Source organism: Beta vulgaris, chromosome 7, assembly GCF_026745355.1.
Source record: "Beta vulgaris subsp. vulgaris cultivar EL10 chromosome 7, EL10.2, whole genome shotgun sequence".
Classification (NCBI taxonomy): Eukaryota; Viridiplantae; Streptophyta; class Magnoliopsida; order Caryophyllales; family Amaranthaceae; genus Beta; species Beta vulgaris.
In genome coordinates, this window is record NC_079208.1 from 41,196,925 (window position 1) to 41,218,009 (window position 21,085).

The 21,085-nt window shown below is 33.7% G+C and overlaps 1 non-coding gene across 1 annotated transcript; it reads left to right on the forward strand.

The window, feature by feature from the left end:
• Nucleotides 1-1,358: 1,358 nt before the first annotated feature.
• Nucleotides 1,359-1,464, forward strand: LOC125492169 (small nucleolar RNA R71). The gene has a single exon (XR_007268613.2). It is a non-coding gene; the product is annotated as a small nucleolar RNA R71 (small nucleolar RNA).
• Nucleotides 1,465-21,085: the final 19,621 nt, after the last annotated feature.

Here is a 21,085-nt window from a genome sequence, read left to right on the forward strand (position 1 = left end):
AGGAATAATAAATTTATCAACTTTAATTAGCACATTTTCTAGTATTCCTATTGGATATTTGATAGATCTATCAGCAAGTTGCAAAGAGACAGTGGTAGATTTTATATTATGCAATCCTAACTTCTTGCAAATAGATAAAGGCATAAGAGAGACACTTGCACCTAAATCACACAAGGCTTTAGAAAACTTAATATCACCTATAGTGCAAGGAATAGAAAACTTCCTGGGTCTTTCAGTTTAGGGGGAAGCTTTTTCTGAATCACAGCACTACATTCCTCACTCAAAGCAATGGTTTCATATTTTTCCAACTTCTTCTTTTTAGACATAATTTCCTTAAGAAACTTAGAATAAGAAGGAATTTGCATTAAAGCATCAATAAAAGGAATGTTAATATGTAATTGCTTAAACATTTTCAAGAATTTCTCAAATTCACTATCTAATTTAGTTTGTTTAAGTCTTTGTGGAAAAGGAATAGGGGGAACATAAGGTCTCAATGGGGGAAGGGTGTCAATTCAGGTTCTTTTTCAGCTTCATAATTCTCCTTCTCTTTTTCACTTTCATTGGCGACCTCATTTTCTTTAATCGTACTTTTTATGTACTTAACTCCTTACCATTTCTAAGAGTGACAGCGTTGCAGTTTGTTTAGGATTAACTTCAGTTTACTAGGCAAAGCTCCTTGACTTCTAGAATTGATGGCATTAGCTAACTGTCCAAGTTGAAGTTCTACATTTCTATTAGAAATAGCAATCTGATCAACTTTAGTTTCCAACTTTTCAATTCTTTCAGAAGTAGCATTAGCTAATTTTTCAATAGCTAGTTCCCAAGATGGTCTAATTTCTTGTTGGGGTTGTTTTTGATGGAAACCAGGTGGAATTTGTGAGTTAACATTAGATTTTGTTGTCCTTGATTCCTCCAAGAGAAATTAGGATGGTTTCTCCATCCAGGATTAAAGTATTGGGTAGTGGATCATTATTAGGTGGCTGTTAAAATTAGAAAAACAATTGAGCTTGTTCCACATTAATGCATTCATTGGTCAAATGAGCACCTCCACACAAATTACATGGCATAGTAGTAGACACAGAATTGACATTACTCATTTTAGTAAACAAATTAACTAAGTTGTCAACTTTTGCATTTAACATGTTAATTCCTTCTACTTCATACATACCACAGCATCATTCTTTGGTTTACCCCTATTATTAGACCAATGATAATTATTAGAAGCCATTTCTTCAAGTAACCTATTAGCTACTTCAGTAGTTTTACCCATTATTGCACCTCCTGCAGCAGCATCTATAGTGATTCTAACAGATTCATTCAGACCATTATAAAAAGTTTGCACTAGTAACCAATCAGGAACACCATGATGAGGACATTTACGTTGTAAATCTTTAAACCTTTCCCATGCTTCATATAAAGACTCCCCATCATATTGAGCAAAACTAGTTATATTATTTCAAACTTAGCAGTTTTTCCCGGAGGAAAATATTTACTAAGAAAAGCTTGAGATAATGTAGCCCATGTTGTAAAGAATTAGGTGGATTAGATTTTAACCACATTTTAGCTTTATCTTTAAGTGAAAAGGAAACAAACCAAGTCGAATAACATCGTCAGTCACTCCATTTAACTTAACAGTCGCATTTTCAAGAAAAGTTATTATATGTTCATTAGGGTCTTCATTATCTAGGCCACTAAATTGGTCTTGTTGAATTATTTGAATTAAAGCAGGGCGAAGCTCAAAATTATTAGCAGAAATAGTAGGTCTTACAATACTTGAAGGTGCTCCACTAGCATTCGGCATTGCGTAGTCACGTAGTGGCTTTTCGTTGTTGTTATCCCCCATTCTAATGGTTTATTGTCAGATTCTTCAGAGAAGATGTACTCCAAACAAAATATGGCAGCTCTTGTATTTGCTCCAACCTCTTCTGTTTCCTTAGTGCACGCTCTGTTTTTTCAATCTCCGGATCAAAAGAAACCAAAGCACGATTAGTACGTGGCATACACTAATAAATATCAGAATATTGAACTTAACTTAATAATTCTATAAGCACAAAGAGAGAAAAATCACCAAATATGCAGCAACTTCTACCTAAATAATAAAGAACACAACTACTAGTGATTCGACAAAGAAACTAGTTAATAAAAAAAAATTAATACTAATAACTCAAGAACACAAAGATAGCTCTAACAAAATGTTTATGAGAGGAAATAAAAAAAACAAATTTATAAAGAAAAATAAAACAAGTGCTAACAAGAAATTAAAGTCTAAACTAATATTAAAAATCCCTCTAGTATGATAGTGAACTAAGCTAAATTAATATAAACTACTATTAATTCTAACACTACTGGGTAAGAATCAAATATGAGAAACAGTTCCAGGACTTAGATTTCACCAATTACTTTCTACAATGAAATTAAACTAATTGTTGGGTTAAAGACTATTATATTGCAATGATCGAATTTCCTAATTTATATTATCTCCTCTTCCAAGGTAGAAAACGTATATTTATAATAACTTTACGCCTACTTCCGTGGTCGTAAACATTACCATAAACTCATTACGAACAAGAAATTCATGTAAACAAGCACCCCAAGTGTATAACTATTCCTAAAATTATACTACTTGACGTTTGATAATTCCACGAACTAATATTGAAAGTTCACTCCCGCTACTAATCCAATACCTTAAACATATAATCAACTGGCCAAATCAATTATACGAAATCAAACCAAAATTATCAAATTGCAAATGAAATAAACAAACCCCAACAACTAATTCAATTCATTGACAGAATTTAAATGACTACATCTAGCCCTAGAACAAAGAAATTTAGCAATACATATCTAAATTAATCCAATTGTATAACGATGAACAATTAAAATTTGACATAATAATTAAACAAAGATTAACAATTGAAAAATTAGAGGAAAGAAAACAGAAGAAACTCCCGAAACAGATGAATTCTCGTCGCCTCTGTTCTGCGTGCTGCGTTCTTCGTCTTCTATTGTGCTGCTGTCTTTCGTCCTTTTGTTCCCCGTCCGGTGTCGTTCTTTTCCTTCTTCGTCCCCTCTTTTTCTTTAGTCTTAGGTTTCACTTTTTATTCCTGCTTCCTTCGTGCGTGGTTTTTTTTATTTCAATAATGGGTTTTGGCCCATTTTCTTTTTCTCCTTTTACTTTCATTCTTTTGTTTCTCTTTTTCTTCTTCTCATTTTCCTACAAATAATTTAATAAAGTAATAAACACTTAAGCTCCAAAATAAATTATTTGCATAATAAACAAATACTACTATTATAAATATTAGATAAATCAAATTAGCATGTATAAGTAGTATTAAAATCAAGCAAGTGATTTCTTAAGCGTATTTTTCATATTTTAAATCAACTTTGTAACTCAAGTAACTTAACTGTTAAAATATTAAAATACGAGAAGAAAACATATTATAAGTCTCAAAACTTATACTAAAATGCAATATAACAGACAGAAATCATATATAAAATAGAGACTTATCAATAGTATCTTGTCTTTAATTGATATTTCTGTCGCAAAGACCAACATGAGTATTATAGTGTAGTTGGTTAGTGCATTAGCATATCAAATGAGAGGTCATGGGTTCTTGAAACAAACAGTTTTATTGCTTAATGTCTCATTTGATTGTGTGGAGGAGGGGAGAGTACATGTGGCAGCATGACATTTATTTGTGTGTGTGTGTGTATATATATATATGTATATATATATATATATATATATATATATATATATATATATATATATATATATATATATATATATATAGGGGCAAGATCACATGAGAATGCTCCTTACATGAGAAATGAGAATGAATCTCAACCACACGATTGGTTTAGAGTTACAACACTTATTCATTAGAGTTATATTCCTCTAAAAAAGTTTGAATTCAAAAAAAAATTATTTTTTTTGAATTTTTTTTTTCAAATATTTTGTTTTTGGAGTTACATCACTTTTTCATTAGAATTACATCACTTATTCATAAGAGTTATAGCGTGTAAAATTCATTCTCATTTCTCATATAAGTATGCATTCTCATATGAACTCACTTCTATATATTATATATTATATATAATATATATTATATATATATATATATTATAATAGAGAGAGAGAGAGAGAGAGAGAGAGAGAGAGAGAGAGAGCCCATTTAGGGCAGTGTTTGGCCGTTTGGGCTTAGCTAGGCTAGAGGTCACCTAACAATAATTTACTCTCTCCGTCCCAAAATATAGTTCTTGTTTCCATTTTAGGTGTCCCAAAATGTAGCTTGTTTCCATTTTAGTTGTCCCAAAATATAGTTCTTGGTTTCTAAATTTAGTTCCACATTTTCTGTAATTTGCCTAGAAAAATTGTACCCATCATTTATTTGCTTCTTGAAATTAGTTTTTTGCTTTGATTATTCAACCAAATGTTTACAGTCTTGAAATTAGTTCTACTTACCTTAATTTCCATGAAAAAATCGGATAAGGAACTATATTTTCAAAGCATGAATTATGCACTAGGGTGCACAATACTCATTGTACACCCAAAAAGAACATATTATTTATATAAAAGAACACAAACTTTTTTCAACAATTTTTTTTACTTCAAAAGAGAACACGTACGTGACTTAAAATTAAAGAACGTGTAAATTTATATTTATAAAAGAACAAAGGTTATAATGAAAAGAACATATAGCAAATGGACATTTACACTTAGAGCACAACCAATGGTTGCCATAAAATTTGTGGTCATTAATTAATTTATTACTTTCTCACTCTTTCACCTACTCCACCATTTTTTCTCTCTCCTTCATTTCCTTCTTTGCTCCTCTTTTTCTTGGTCCATCATGAAGAGCTGGGCATCAATAACTTGACCAACTTTTTTTCTCTCTCCTAATAAACTATTATACTCGCTCTCCTCATAACCCACAAAGAGGGCAACCATTGGGAGCACTCTTAAGGTAAAAGAACATATACCTTTTAAATTTAAATTTGAAAAAGGAATCTTTAGTTGCAAAATTTAAACAAGCAAATAACAATAATTTGCGCTATATTTTGGGACAGAGGGAGTAGTAGTAAAGTCTTTTAATTATTAATTTTTTTTATCCTTTTTAATTTGAATTTTGATTAATCTAAATTTTCTTTGGAGCTCATGTAAGCTTAAGATTCTTATAGTTTTGTTACAGTTCCTTTACAATGGCAAAACTCTCCGCCCATGGGATTGGATTGTTATGGGTTTAACTCTAAGAGCTCTATTTATTGTAAATTTTATTTTGGAACAATTCTATTATTAGCAAGAATTAGGGAGCACTTTTAGTTGTGGTATCATGCTACATAAAGTAGATTCTTGTTTTAGAAAGTGTTTGACTTAGGTTCCGTTGGGTAGGACGGTAGCCTGTAGGAGGTAAAATATTTTCTTAGGAATAACTGTTTTATTCTATTTTCAATTTTATATTGTTTGGTTTGCAAAGGAGTATAAAATCATTTTCCTTAAGAATTAAATTACTCTTTCAATGATCAAAAATCATTTTTCCTTTAGGGAAAACTGTTTTTCTTCCTTTTCCTTATCTCTCTTATACACTCCTCTCACTACCTCCTTACTTACCCTTTCATTTTCCTTCTGTTTATTTTTATTTTTTATTTTTTTTATTATACATGAACCAACAATAGAAAACTAATTTTGGAATTGTGTTTCCATTATTAAATGTTTTCCATGAAAATCATTTTATGCTGAAAATGTTGTACATCCAACCAAAAAACGGAGCCTACATGGCGTTCGCATTAAATGGAGTATAGTACTACTAACTAGAGCGGTCACGTTCCTTGCATTCTTAGTTCCAATTTGCTGAAAATTTTGTACTTTGAGATTTGTCTATTTGGTTCGAAAAAACTTTTTGACTTTGATATTTTGAGTGCATTATAGTGTAACATAAGCGACGGTTTAAGAGGTGAGTGATAACCAACAATCAGAATAACTATATGTTCCTTGGAACTAAGGATAAGAGTTAGCTCAAGTGGGTAGAGCGCTCACCCTTAACCCCTGAAGTCAGGGGGTTCGATCCTTACCCTCAGTATTATGTTGAGGTATTTCCTTAACATGCCTTACTAGTCAATGTATTGGTGTTTTCTACAGGCTAGTAGCCTTGTAGGGGTTAGCCCTTGGATTGACTTAATTTCCTAATAATAGTAAAAAAATATGTTCCTTGGAACTTGATAAGTTTTCAATGAAACTTAAGTTGAGGCTTAAGGTAATAATATGTTGATAATCCATTTGTTTGGCTTTTACATTGTGAACAGTTTCGCTTAATATTGCAAAAGGTTGTGATTACTTATTCTTGATTGGGCTTTGAAAAATTTCCGCGTTGAAATATCTCTCATATTCTATTTTGTTTTCATGGGAAAATCTATATCCGATCGCGGAATATCGGAATTGTCGGGTCTCTTCGTACTGCGGCTACCGTAACTGTCGGGCCTCTCCTGTTGCCTCATCGACAAGGGTGGAATGTTCCACGACTATATTTTCTTTTCAATCCTGCGACGGTTCGTGCTATCCGGCGGGGTTTAGAGATGCCGCGGCTAACTAATCCTCCCGACATTCCTTTTTGGCCTCTCACAAATTCTGGTAAATATACAACCAAATCTAGATACTATTTTCTTTCTCGACAAACTGAAATCTGTAGCATGACCCCCCCTCTGGTTTCGAAAATTTTTCGTATTCTATGGGGCCTGCGCATCATGCCTAAATGAAAAATTTTTCTCTGGAAACTATGGCACAACAGTTTAGCAACGGTTGCTAATCTTTCGTCTCGGGGCATGTCCGTCTCGGATGGATGTCCATGTTGCGCTATGGAACCTAAGACTTGCCAACATCTCTTTAGGTTGTGTCCCCTTGCTACTGCTGCTTGGCGGACAAGCCAGTTGGGTATTATTTCCAACTCAGTCACTTATGTGTCTTTCAAAGACTGGCTTATTGCATAGGTTTTTTACTTTTACCGAATGGATGGGTATTCTGGGGATCGTCTACCTATTTTTGTTGCCACACTATGGGCTATCTGGCAGTGCCGGAATAATTTGGTTTTCAACAGTATCACACCGGATAGTGAAATTCTACGCTCTCTTACGTACAAGTCATGCAGCAACATGTCACTTTTCTTGGAAGCCCCTTACCCTGCCCTCGGGTTTTGGAAGAAGGTCCGGGGCCACCAGGGTTCCTCATGGCACATTTTGGGTCTTCATTTTGCGGGGTTCCCCAGCTACATATCCAAGTGGATGGTTCATGGACCGATACCTCACCTTTGGCGGGTATTGCCTGGGTGGCTGAAAGGGTCAGTACTAACACTAGGGAAGGGGAGGGTACTTGCATTCATGCCGACTCCGCGACTGCTCGCTGAAGCTATGGCTTGTCTCAGGGCCTTGGTTTGGGCACATGGCCAAGGCTATCATGAAATAGCAGTACATACTGATTCTGAGATTTTGGCACGAAGCTTACTTAACCCGATGACACAACCAATATCGATTACATGGACACTCCACGACATTCGTCACTGGGCCGGAAATTTCAATGGTGTCGGATCACAAAGGTTACTCGTTCACAGGTTCAGCTGGCACATGCTCTAGCTACTCGGGCCAGGCAGGGGCAACTTCCGCTTGTCCAACTTTAATTGCTTAGTTTTTTATCTTTCTTGTACGTTTTCTCGATGTCCCAAAAAAAAAAATCTATATCCAAAATTTGCTCATATAATTGTTGTTTTATAGTCATTCATTTAACCAACACTATTGATGATTAAGGTTGAGTGAGTTTTTTTTTTCGAAAGAGAAATTTCATTAATTGAAGGCCAAACGACATCTACAATAGATATTAAAGAAAAACAAGATACAATCAAACAAGGTTAAATAAAATTCGTCTTCGAAAAAACTACAATGAACCAAATCGAGCAATATAACGCAACCCTCTTGTATATGCCGAATCAAACAGCTATTGATGAGGAAGTATATCATTCTGACATAGTTTGGGAAGAACAATCTTGATCGAGCCATGTTTACCGCATCCGAGATTCCAATACCTTCATATTGAGTCTCGAACTTCAACCAATGAGAACAATTTCTCATACCTAAAAACAAAAAAAAAAAACCATACTCACAAAGTCACAACTCCCATAGGGGAGAAGGAGATCTCCACAACAGAGAGTACTAAAAAATCCCAAAAAGAGATAGTAATTTATTCAACAAAAATAAAACTGAAAATAAAAGAGGGAGAGGGGCTTACCATGAATGAAAACATCCATGGCAGCTCCCTAACTGATGAAGAAAGGGTAAAGGAGGCTTGGGTTTAGAGAGAAAGAAAGAGAGAGAGAGAGGGGGGGGGGGGGAAGAAGATTAAGGTTGAGTGAGTTTTATTACTTCTCCGTACATTACAACTAAGAAGCATTCGCAAATTATAATATCAACCCTATGAGGCATGTGTCAAATGATCACCACATGTATATATAGAATCAGCTTATTTGAATAATGTTTTAGTCTATGTTCAGTTCACCTTATTTTTGCTTATTTCAGATCTAATCAGATCAGACAAGAAAAAATAAGTTCTGATCAGATCAGACCAGATCAGATCAGACCAAATCAGATCAGTTCAGATCAGGTCATGCTTATATTTAAAAACTCATTATTACTATTAAATATCTTTCATTAAATATTAGTAAAAATTATACTAATTGAATATTAATAAATACTCATTGAGACGAATCAAATAAGACCCCACATGACTATAGTTTTTCTTATATATTGAGAAAAATCTAAAAGATTCTCTCTAATTGTGAATAGTGTCAAGATTCTAAGTGAGAAAGATAAAAAAAATACAAAGGGAGTATTATTATTTACTAGTACATTTGTTCAAAAGGATTATTATTGTTGTTGTTGTACTTATTAATTATTAATATTGGTAAGTATTATTAATCTTGTTGTTACCATTATACATGTCATTGTTATCATTATATTAAGTTATTTTGTTGTTATTAAATAATAGAAAATTAAAAGCCACGTGTTAAGAACATAAGATTGACGTAAAAATAAGAAATATATATAATATGATAGCTCAAATCTATGACAATAAAACTACTAAGTTCGGATTACATTTCAAAATAAGCTAAGTGTGAGATACAAATTATAAATTTAGATCCGGTACACCTCTTCCTACCGAATTCCAAATCTCTCTAGCTATTTGAAGTTGCACGCTATTTATTTCTTTTATGCGCAAGTCATAGTTGTTTGTATATCTTATTTTATTTTATATGAAAAAAAAAGTTGAGTCTGCCGACTTCTCAAGTGTGAAACATTTTTTTTAAGGGAAAGTGTGAAACATTGTATAAGTGCTCTTATAAATTAATGACTTGAGTTATATAATTATTTTTAGTAATAATAATAATTAATATTATTAAAATTATTGTTGTTCTTATAATAATATAATAATAATAATTATTATTAATAATAAAAGTTGTGTAAAAGTTGTAATAGAAATAAAATGATAATAATAGTAATACTATAAAGAAGATCTTATAATGTATTGCATAATAATGAATTACAAAGTAATAATATAATAGCAATAATTTTTTTTACAAAAGATAAGATCTTGTAAATCAAATCAGATCAGACTAGATCAGATCAGATCAGATCAGATTAGATCAGATCGAATCAGAAAAAATAAGTTCAGATCAGAAAAAATAAGTTCAGATAAGATAAGTTCAGATCAGAAAATTTCAAGTGAACTAAACATAGCCTAATCATTGAAAAATAGTTTTGTAGCAAGATTTATACTATTATTTCGAAGCCTGACTTAAGTATGTATTGATTTTATTAGACATAAAACATTTGGAAAGAAAGGAGTATTTGTATCGTTATATCTTTAAAAAATACATTAAAATCTCATCTAAGATTGTAACTTTTTAGAAATAATTTGATATGAGTTTGATTATTGAAAATGATTCCTTACCCTATAAAAAGGAATAAGTTGTAACTAATTCAATCTAATGTCGAGAATTCGAATTTAACTTTTAATTCTCCAAAAGGTAATCAGCGCAAAGGTTATGTTTGAAGTTAAACACCAACCTTGTCTAGGCTAGTGGGCAATTGGGCATGTTAGAGAAAAGCTACCAACTCCTAACGACAAAATAATTGAAGTCTGATTTGTGGAAGGCATGAAGATGAGATTAAAAAAGGATTTTCTTTTGGAACCTTTACAAGATTTGGAATAGATTAAGAATTATGATTTCTACTTTAGCACCAAAACAGATAATGATTTCACCTGGTAAATAGTACTAAGTTTAGCGTGCTAATCCAAAAGGCTGCACTTTATTTGTTTTGTTTTGTTGTTTTCGTAAGGGTGACCCCGGGTTAACTCTAAGCTAGAGGTGTCAAAAACTGGGCCGACCCACGGGTGAACCCGCATGCGACCCAGACCCAACCTGTTCCGAGCCGAGAGTGGTCGGTTGGAAAGCCGACCCATTCCGACCCAGCATTCACCCGTGCCCAGTTTAACCCGTGGAATTAGTAACCCAACCTGAGTTGGGCCGACATAGTTTTACCCGTACCCAGTTGCACCCGTGAATAACGACCCAGACCCAACCTGTTTCCGACCCAAAATAACCCGCACCCAACTTCACCCGCCAATGACCCAGTTAAACCCACCCAGTTACCACCCAACCCAGTTGTGACCCAACCCAGCTATCACCGACCCAGTTGTGACCCAACCCAGCTATCACCGACCCAGTTGTGACCCAACCCAGCTATCACCGACCCAATTTCAACCCAACTAAACCCGACCCAACACCATTCCGACCCAAGTAAACTCGACCCAACACCATTTATTTGTTTTTGGGGTGCAAGACCGAAGACGTATAAGATTACCATTTATTTGAAGTTTTATCTTTCTTTCATTTTTAAATATCGATGGAGCACATTTTTTCTGACAAGTACATTAATCTTTGTAGTACTCGATTAGATGGAGATGGAACACATAATTTCTGTTGTTAGACATGCATTTAAGCCATGGCTTCCGTACAGTCGTACACCATAGGGCATAGGGCCATAGGGTATCTTAATTTTTAACCTCCAACTTTTTTTTTGATTTATGTAAATAGTTGAATTGTATTAATCATTATGTACAATGCCATATGTTTGGGCTTATTTCCAAGGTTAAACCAGCAAAGGGTCACTACAAGAAAAATTGTCATTTACGACCAGATTTCTAGTCGCAAAAAGCTCAAATCTGGTCGTAAAAAGTCTTTAACGACTAGAAACGCGTGTGGTGACTGTGGTCGTAAAAGGCTTGGACGTATATAACTTTACAACAAGTTTCACTTTCTCGTCGTAATTGTTCTTTTGCGACCAGATTTAGATCTCGTCATAATTGGTTGTCATCTACGACCAGTTTTCTAGTCGCAAATATTATTAAAAAAATAAAAAAAAATAGAAAATACACATAGTTGCTAATTTCAAGTATTTACAATTTAATGTTAAGCAAATAAACAACATTGTCATAAAAAAATATAATAAACAACATTAAATTAATAAACTATATTTTTATTAAAAATTTTGATGAATTTGGTACAAGAAATCAAAAGAAATAATAAAATCTAAAAACTTAAATTTATACACAAACTTAAATTAACAAAATAAATTGTTGATCTGCCCCCAACCAGCCACCGCCGCCGACAAGCCCTACCACCGCCCAAGCACCTGCAGCCGCCACCACTGCCTAGATAAACACCCCACCACCGCCCAGCATCTTCATCTTCATCAGAATAAATAAAAGAAATTAGATCAAAATCCAAACAAAACAAATAAAATATGGAAAACTAAACAAATATATACAGAAAGCTTTTGCGTGTTTTCCTAATTACTCCCTCTGTCCCCTGTTAATTCCGAAACTTTCTATATCCAGCATTCCACTAAAAGATTAACCTCCCTTCCAAACACCTCGAACCCAAACCCTTTCAAGCCCCTCGAACCAGAACCCTTTGAAACCCAACCCCAGACCCCTCGAACCCAAAACCCTTTCAAACCAAACCCCCAACCACCGGTATCAACCTCCCTTCCAAACCCCCGAAGCGAACCCGAACCCCACCCAAACCCCTAACCACCGAAAAAAAACCCAAAAAACAGCAACCACTAAAAGATTAAAAAATCGAAAATGATTCAAACCTTTCGGACCTAATAACGTTTGATCTTATTGAATTCGAAGCACTACACCGCTCCGCTGCACCAAACCGCCACGTCGCCGCACCACAGCACCGCGCCGCCACACCAAACAAAGTCCACTAAATGAAGAAAAATGAAATATAAAATGAAAATGGTGAAGAAAAATGAAAATGGTAAATGAAAATGATAAATAAAATCAAAATGAGAAACAGTGAGAGAGGAGAGAGATGAGTGGATGAGAGAATCAGAGAGGATAGAGATGAGAGAATGAGAGAGGATAGAGATGAGAGAATGAGAGAGGAGAGAGAGTAGAGTCTCGGTGAGGTGAGGTGAGATGAGTGTGTAGGTCAAATTTCAATATTGTAAACCGGGAAAGAATCCCGCTATTATTTTCGGTGAAATTTTGATCTCAGCCGTTGGATTTAGAGTGAATGGTTGAGATTTTAGAGTAAAGAGTATAGGGGTTCTAAGGTTACTAGGTTAGAGAATAAAGAAATGAAGGGTTTAGATTTGATATTGGTTAATTAATGGTCTCAATTCATGATCCTTGATTTGTTTTTTTTGACCAATGAGCATTAAGAGTGATCAAGCATATGGATTTCAAAATATCAATGGTTGGATTTTTATCATTCTCAAATCAATGGCTAAGGTTAAATATTCTATTTTCTAATTTCTAAATTTATAATTCTATACTTCTAGTATTGATTTGATAAGCAATTAGTAATCTACTCAAATTCCTAAACTATTATTAATAATATAAATTAATAAAAATTATAAACTTTAGAAGTTTAATTATTATTTTTAATTTCAAACATGTTGATTCATGTAAATATGATTATGAATGACGTGAAACTTAAGGCAAAGTTGTAGTTTAGTAACTTTAAAAATTAGTAGTGTTATTATAACTTAATAGAAATTATAAACTTTCAAAATTAAATTAGTATTATTGATTTTTAAGAAATTATTATTCTAAATTTATAAATTAGAAATATGTGAACATGTTACATGCGGTGATTAGGGATTAATTTAATGCTAACATGTAAGATGTGACACAATAACAGTTACTACTACTACTACTTGTATAGGTCTTACATTAATACTTAAGTTATTGGTTATAAACTTATATTAATATATGGTTATTTCTTCTATTAAGGTATATTTCTTATAACCTTACTTATACAATTATTTACTATTACTCAGCTATAATTTGATTGTATTCAGTTAAGTGAGCTTATATAAGTTATAACAAGCCTTAATCAGTACTAGACCTCAGCTTATAGTATACTACATATACGAATTTTCGCTTTTCATATCAGTATCTTACTGATAAGCAATAAGGTTTACTACGACATAGTAACAATAATTAACTACTTGTTTCAATTCAATTAGATGATTTGGGTTTCGAAATGAATTTAACTTAAAGACGATTACCTTAGATAGAGTATTGTTATCTTCTATTAAGTTAATTACTTAACTTACATTGATACATTTGTTGATATTATCCAAATCCATTATCTTAAACGAACTTACGCCGTCTTGAATTAGCTAATCGACTTACATCGATACATCGATCTAATCCAATATTAACTTGTTTCAATTCAAATTAGATGTTTTGAGTTTCAATATGAATTTAACTTAAAGACGATTAACTTAAATGAAACATTGTTATATTGAACCAATCTACTGAGTTATACGATTAACTTAGAGACGATTAACTTAAAAAAACATAGTCACATTTACATGAAATTCGATCATGTTCATCCTCTACTAACATAGTGTTTGATTATGTATCATTTTCATATGATATATTGACATATTCGATTAAGTGATAAGTGATTAACGTTGATCATTGTTAATTGTTAGTTGTTACTTGTTAGATGTTAGTTGTTACTTGTTACTTGAATACTTATGCAATCATCAATAAGAATAACTAATAGTAACTGAGTCATACTTGAGAGTGAGTAAGTCACTAACTAACAAAATGTTTAAGTTTAATAGTCTATTAACCCTAACACTATAAGTCTATAATCAATAATCCTTATGGTTGTTAGTTGTTAGTTGTTAGTTGTTACTCACTTACTTGTTAGATGTTAGTTGTTACTTGTTACTTGAATACATATGCAATCATGAATGAGAATAACTAAATAAGTAAATAACTAATGAGTGATACTTAGTAACTTAGGCAATAGGCCAATTACCAATAGCCAATAATGGTGAATGGCCCAATAATATAAGATTATAAGTATAACTTATAAGTTATAAGTCTTACTTTAGTAACATTTCAAATTAGTAATATAAGTATCAAATATTAATGATTCAATGTATTATTAAAAAATTCACAATAATGACTCAATCACAATTCACAATATCAGTATAATTACAGATTACTATAATATACCACTATAAGTATAAAGTATAATGACTATAATCTATACCACAATATCACAATACGTCAATACCACATCCACATGTTATAAGTTTATAACAATCTCGACCCAAATCAATACGCCACGGAGCCGCCGGTTCGATATTTAGTCGTTCCAAGTAATTCCGACCCAAGTTATTCCGATATCGATTTCTTTCGACCCAAGTAGCCCGAAACCGATTTATTCCGACCCAAGTAATTCCGAAAGCCGTATTATTCCAACCCAAGTTATTCCGATATCGATTTTTTCCGACTCAAGTAACCCGAAAGCCGATTTCTTCCGACCCAAGTAATTCCGAAACCCGATTTCTTTCGACCCAAGTTATTCCGATTTGATTTCTTCCGACCCACGTAACCCGAAAACCGATTTCTTCCGACCCAAGTAATTCCGAAAGCCGAATTATTCCGACCCAAGTTATTCCGATATCGATTTCTTCCGACCCAAGTAACCCGAAAGCCGGTTTCTTCCGACCCAAGTAATTCCGAAACCCGATTTCTTCCGACCCAAGTCATTCCGAAAGCCGATTTCTTCCGACCCAAGTTATTCCGAAAGCCGATTTCTTCCGACCCAAGTCATTCCGAAAGCCGATTTGGACCGACTTCACCTTATTTTATTCCGACCCAAATTCACCCAACCCAGATACCGGCCGACCCAGTCTCACCCGACCCATTTTCGACCCAGTTCCGAGATCCTCTCACCCAGTTTCACCCGACCCAAGTTCACCCGACCCACCCAGTTCCGACCCATGACACGGTGTCACCCAGATTATTCCGACCCAAATCATTCCGTCCCAGCTTGGGTCAACCCAAACCCAGCCAGTGACCCAGATTGACACCTCTACTCTAAGCTCGTTATTTGACTTATTTCCACCATTTATACTTCGACTTTATAATATTCACATACTCTATATTAATTATATTTTTGTTTTTACTAATATAATAAATATAAATATTATCGAATTCTTCTCAATCTAAATTTACAAAAATCGACTTTTCATAATTTTTACTAATTATCAAAGTTGTGTATTATCAATATATTATAAAAGTTAAAATGAAACAATTAAAGAAAGAGAGTATATCAATAGGGACTAAAAGCCTCCTACAAGACTAAGGCTGTGTTTAGTTCACCTCAAATTTTCTGATCTGAACTTATTTTTTCTAATCTGATCTAATATGATATGATTTACAAGATCTTATCTTTTATAAAATATATTATTACTATTATATTATCACTTTGTAATTCATTATTATACAATACATTACAAGATCTTATTTATAGTATTACTATCATTATCATTTTATTTCTATCATAACTTTTACACAACTTTTATTAATAATAATAATAATTATTATTATCATTATTATAACAACAACAACAATAATTATAATCATAATAATAATAATAATTACTAAAAATTTTTGTATAACCCAAGTCATTAATTTATAAGACCAGTTCTAAAATGTTTCACACTTTCCCTTAAAAAAAATGTTTCACACTTGAGAAGCCGACATACTCAACTCATTTTTTTTCATATAAAATAAAATAAGATATACAAACAACTATGAAACTTTACCTAAGTACTACTACTAATTTCTCTTTTACTACTATTGGATATGGTGTAACTTCAAATACCTAGAGAGATTTGAAATTCGGTAGGAAGAGGTATACCGGATCTAAATTTATAATTTGTATCTAGCACTTAGCTTATTTTGAAATGTAATCCGAACTTAGTAGTTTCGTTGTCATGAATTTGAGCTATCATATTTTTATATATTTCTTATTTTTGCGTCAATCTTATGTTCTTACACTAGGGGAAAAAAAAGGAAGGGCTGCGGAGGAAGGGCTGCGCTTTTTCTAAAAGCGCAGCCCTACTAGTGAAGGGCTGCACTTTTGTACAAAAGCGCAGCCCTACACAACAGAAGGGCTGCGCTTTTTTATAAAAGCGCAGCCCTTCACTCAGTAGGGCTGCGCTTTTAGAAAAAGCGCAGCCCTTCTTACTTCAGAAGGGGTGCGCTTTTTCTAAAAGCCCAGCCCTACTAAGTGAAGGGCTGCGCTTTTATAAAAGGCGCAGTCCTTCTAACTAAGTAGGGCTGCGCTTTTGAAGAAAAGCGCAGCCCTTCTAAAAAAAAATTTGAAAAATTCAAGTTCGCGGGCTTCAAATATCAAGCGGGATTCGTCAAATATATCCCTCATTCTTCTCTCTCCTCTCTCACGTCCCTCATTATTCCTTTTCCTCCTTCTCTCACATCCCTCCTCCCTCTCCTCCTTCTCTCTAATCCTCTCAAAAACTCCCAGAAATGTTGCGACAAAAATGCTGAAATGATTTGCACGAATCATGCCGACGGAGTCCGATTGCCTATTGTGATACCTTTTCGGAAGCGGAACGAGCCAACGAGTCAAACTCATTGCTAAGCTGTGATGTTTAGGCTTTTTAAGCCAACCGAGTTCGTTTAAGCCTCCAAATAGGCATTTTAAGTTTTTCCGAAATTTTTTTTCCCTTAAATTATGTATTAGGGTTTTGTTTTATGTATTAGGTTAATGTTTGGAGGTATTTCTTGTATTTTCAGATCTATAATGTTCTTGTATACTTCTCTGTGTTTATATATTTTGATTAATGTTCTTGTATACTTCTCTTTGTTTTGATTAATGTTCTTGTATACTTCTCTTTGTTTATTTTGATTAATGTTCTTGTATACTTCTCTTTGTATATAATTTCTTGTATTTTCATCTTTGTTTTGATTAATGTTCTTGTATACTTCTTGTATACTTCTCTTTGTATATTAGTTTTTATTCCTTTTTTTCATTTTCGTTTCATTCTTTTTTTTGTTTTGGGTTTAGTATTTTCGTTTCGTTTCTCTTCTCTCCTGTTTAATTTCAGAAAATGTGAGATTATGAGTAAAAAAATGTCAAAATTTTTTTTTTTTTTTTTTGGTAGGAAGGGCTGCGCTAGTTAGGAAAAACCGCAGCCCTTCTAGCTCAGAAGGGCTGCGCTTTTTCCTAACTAGCGCAGCCCTTCTGGGCTAGAAGGGCTGCACTTTTTCCTAACTAGCGCAGCCCTTCTAGCTTAAGGGCTGCGCTTTTCTTGCGCAGTCCTACTTAAAAAGTGAAGGGCTGCTACTGAAAGGGTTGCTGTCAAAAAGCGCAGCCCTACAGGCCTTTTTCAGCGCAGCCCTTCTTCATTTTTCCACTAGTGTTAACACGTGGCTTTTAATTTTCTATTATGTAATAACAACAAAATAACTTAAAATAATGATAACAATGACATTTATAATGATAACAACGAGATTAATAATAATTATCAATATTAATAATTAATAAGTACAACAACAACAATAATCCTTTTGAACAAATGTACTAGTAAACAATAGTATTAATCGTAATAATGAGTTTTTAAATATAAGCATGATCTGATCTGATCTGAACTTATTTTTTCTGGTTTGACCTGATCTGAACTTATTTATTTTGATATGATATGATTTGAACTTATTTTTTGTGATCTGATCTGAATAGATCTGAAACAAGCAAAAATAAGGTGAAGTGAACATAGCCTAAGAACATGTTCTGGTATGTAATAAGCGATGTGGGGTGAGCTTGTATCTCCACGCCAGTTAATTTGGTTTTATATCATGCAATACATAACACGTAAACTAACCTCGAGGGTTGATGCGGGAAAAGCGCCTCTCATGCCTAAGCCAGTAAAGTAAAAGCCGGTAACTTAGATCATGTGGTATTTATAGTGGTTGGAAGTGTCCCAAGCTATGTAGGATACTTCTCCTATTAGCAAGATGAAAATCTAACTTGTCTTTATACTTATCTTTAGGCTCATAAGTCTTGTAGGATAACAATAGATTAGACCCAAACTCATTGCTGATGGGCCAGGCGAAGAACATCGGCAAGGTCCCTGATAGAGACCAGTATTCCTATAGTACTGGCTTCATGAATATTCTCTTTCTGGATCTACAGAGATATCACGGTAGTTTGACCACGGCGGTCTTGTATGATCTAACTGAATCGGTGTGAAACTTAAACAACACCCATACAAAATGTTTAGTTCAGCATTTTTCGAATTCTAACTGGTGCAAGTGAGGTGCTTTTTAAGTTGAACAAATTGAGTGGTGAATTAAAAATTGGAGTAAGGAGGAGCTTGGCAGCATAACACAACAATAGTTAAAGGGGAAAAGAATGAAATTAGTTCAACAAAACAACGCACAATCGACTAAAAAACAATGTATTGAGTAGGCTGACAAAAGTTGAACCAATTCAATAACCCGACTTGAACCTAACCTAATCCGAAATAAGCGGGTTAGTGTTTAGGATTTTTGACCCATTTAAGTAAATGTATTGACATGATTAACCCATTTAGTTAAACGGGTTAGGTTCAGGTTGCCATTTTCGATCCGAAAATGAGCTGCTTTGACCTTATTAACTTATATATATTGAAAAAGCTCGAAAAAATATATTGGTAAATCTAAAATTGGCTAAAAAAAAGTAAAATATTGTTAAAATATGTCATTATTATTTTAATAAATGGTGAACATGCATACTTTTAAGGAAAAATTGTTTTAAATAAGTCAACCTTTCCGCGATCTTCCCATTTTAAGTCTAACTTTCGATTATCCCTGATTGAGTTAGGCTTGTATTTCTGTTTTCTTCTATTGAGTTTTAAACTGTTTGTGACTTGTTTAGTAGGTTACTTATGATACGTGTTACAATGTCCCTTCTTCTAAAACAGGCCGGGGGGGGGGGGGGGGATTGTAACACGTATCATAACTAACCTACTCAACAAGTCACAAACAGGCTAAAACTCCAAAGAAGAAAACAGACATACAAGCCTAACCCAACCACGGATAATCAAGAGGTAGACTTAAAATGAGAAGACCGCGTAAAGGTTGACTTATTTAAAATATTTTTTTCCTACTTTTAATATTGAGCTTGCTCATTTAGCTTTTTAAGAAAATAACTAGTATTTAGGCCCGGATGATGCCCCGGGGTTTCTCGGTGCTACAATTTAGTAGTAGTTAAATAAGTCATTTCATTCATTATATGGATTTCAAAAGTTCTCCATTCATATATCCTCATTAATTTTGATTAAATAAACAATAATATTATGGTGGAGTGATGGTTATATTGATCTCTTTCTTTCATACTTGAGGTTGTGGGTTCAATCTTCACGTTAACAATGCTTCTTTAATTTTTTTTTACTATATGAGAAAGACGTGGATAAAATGTTATTGAATGAGGAATGGTGACACGTGGCATATGTACATTCTTAGGAACACTTATTGATATATTAGTATAAATTATTTTTCAATATAACAATAATAATTATTAAATGGGTTAAACGGGAAGCCCATTTATTAAGTAGTCGGTCTAGGATTGAGTTTTTCAACCTGTTTATTGAAATGGGTTAGGTTTGAGTTGAGGGATCATTGACCCATTTATTGTCGATCCGAACACGAACCCGACCTGATTGCCCGCCCTAGTAACCATAGAAAATTAATGAAAGAGATTGATGAGCTTTTACAACATTAGGTGATTTACTGGCGATAAAGATCCCAAGTTACTTATCTAAATGAGGGAGACCGCAATACTAGATTTTCCCATCTTCGGGCCTCTCTTCGGAAGCTGGCATAATCTCAAGTGGTGCATAACAATACTGGAGTTTATTGGCAATGCTCTGATAGCATTATTCTTCCATTATACTCATTTCAAAGTCACTACTCATTAGATCAGCAAATTCCTTGCATAGAGATCCATTAGTAGCACCAAATATTATATCATCAACATGAATCTACACTACCAGAATGTTTGTTCCTTTAGATCGAAGGAACAGGGTCCTATCAACTTTACCTCTAATAAACTCATGTGAAAGTAAAATTTTTGAAAGTCTTTCATACCAAGATCTAGGAGCTTATTTCAGCCCATAAAAAGCTTTATCTAACTTATAGACTTGGTTTGGAAGATTAGGATTTTTAAATCCAGGAGGTTGTTCCACATAGAAGTCTTCCATTAAATATCCATTTAAGGAAGCACATTTGACGTCCATTTGGTACAACCTAAAACTTCACAAATGCAGCAAATGCAACCAAAATTTTAATAGCTTCTATTCTAACTACAGGGGCAAAGGTTTCATCGAAATCAATACCTTCTTGTTGATTATACCCTTTTGCCACAAGTCTGGCTTTGTTCCCTATGACTATTCCATGTTCATCTATTTTGTTCCTCGAGACCCATTTCAGCCAAATTACCTTTTGGTTCTTATGCTTGGTCTCAAGATGCATGACCTTGTTCCTCTGTAACTCATTCAGTTCCTCTTGCATGCCATTTATCCAATGAGACTTTAGTAAGGCTTCATTACAATCTCCAGGTTTTGTCATGGACAGAAAAGCTTGGAATGCACATAATTTTTTGAGTTGCTAGGATCTTGTCTGAGTCCCCTTCTCAATGTCACTTATGATCAA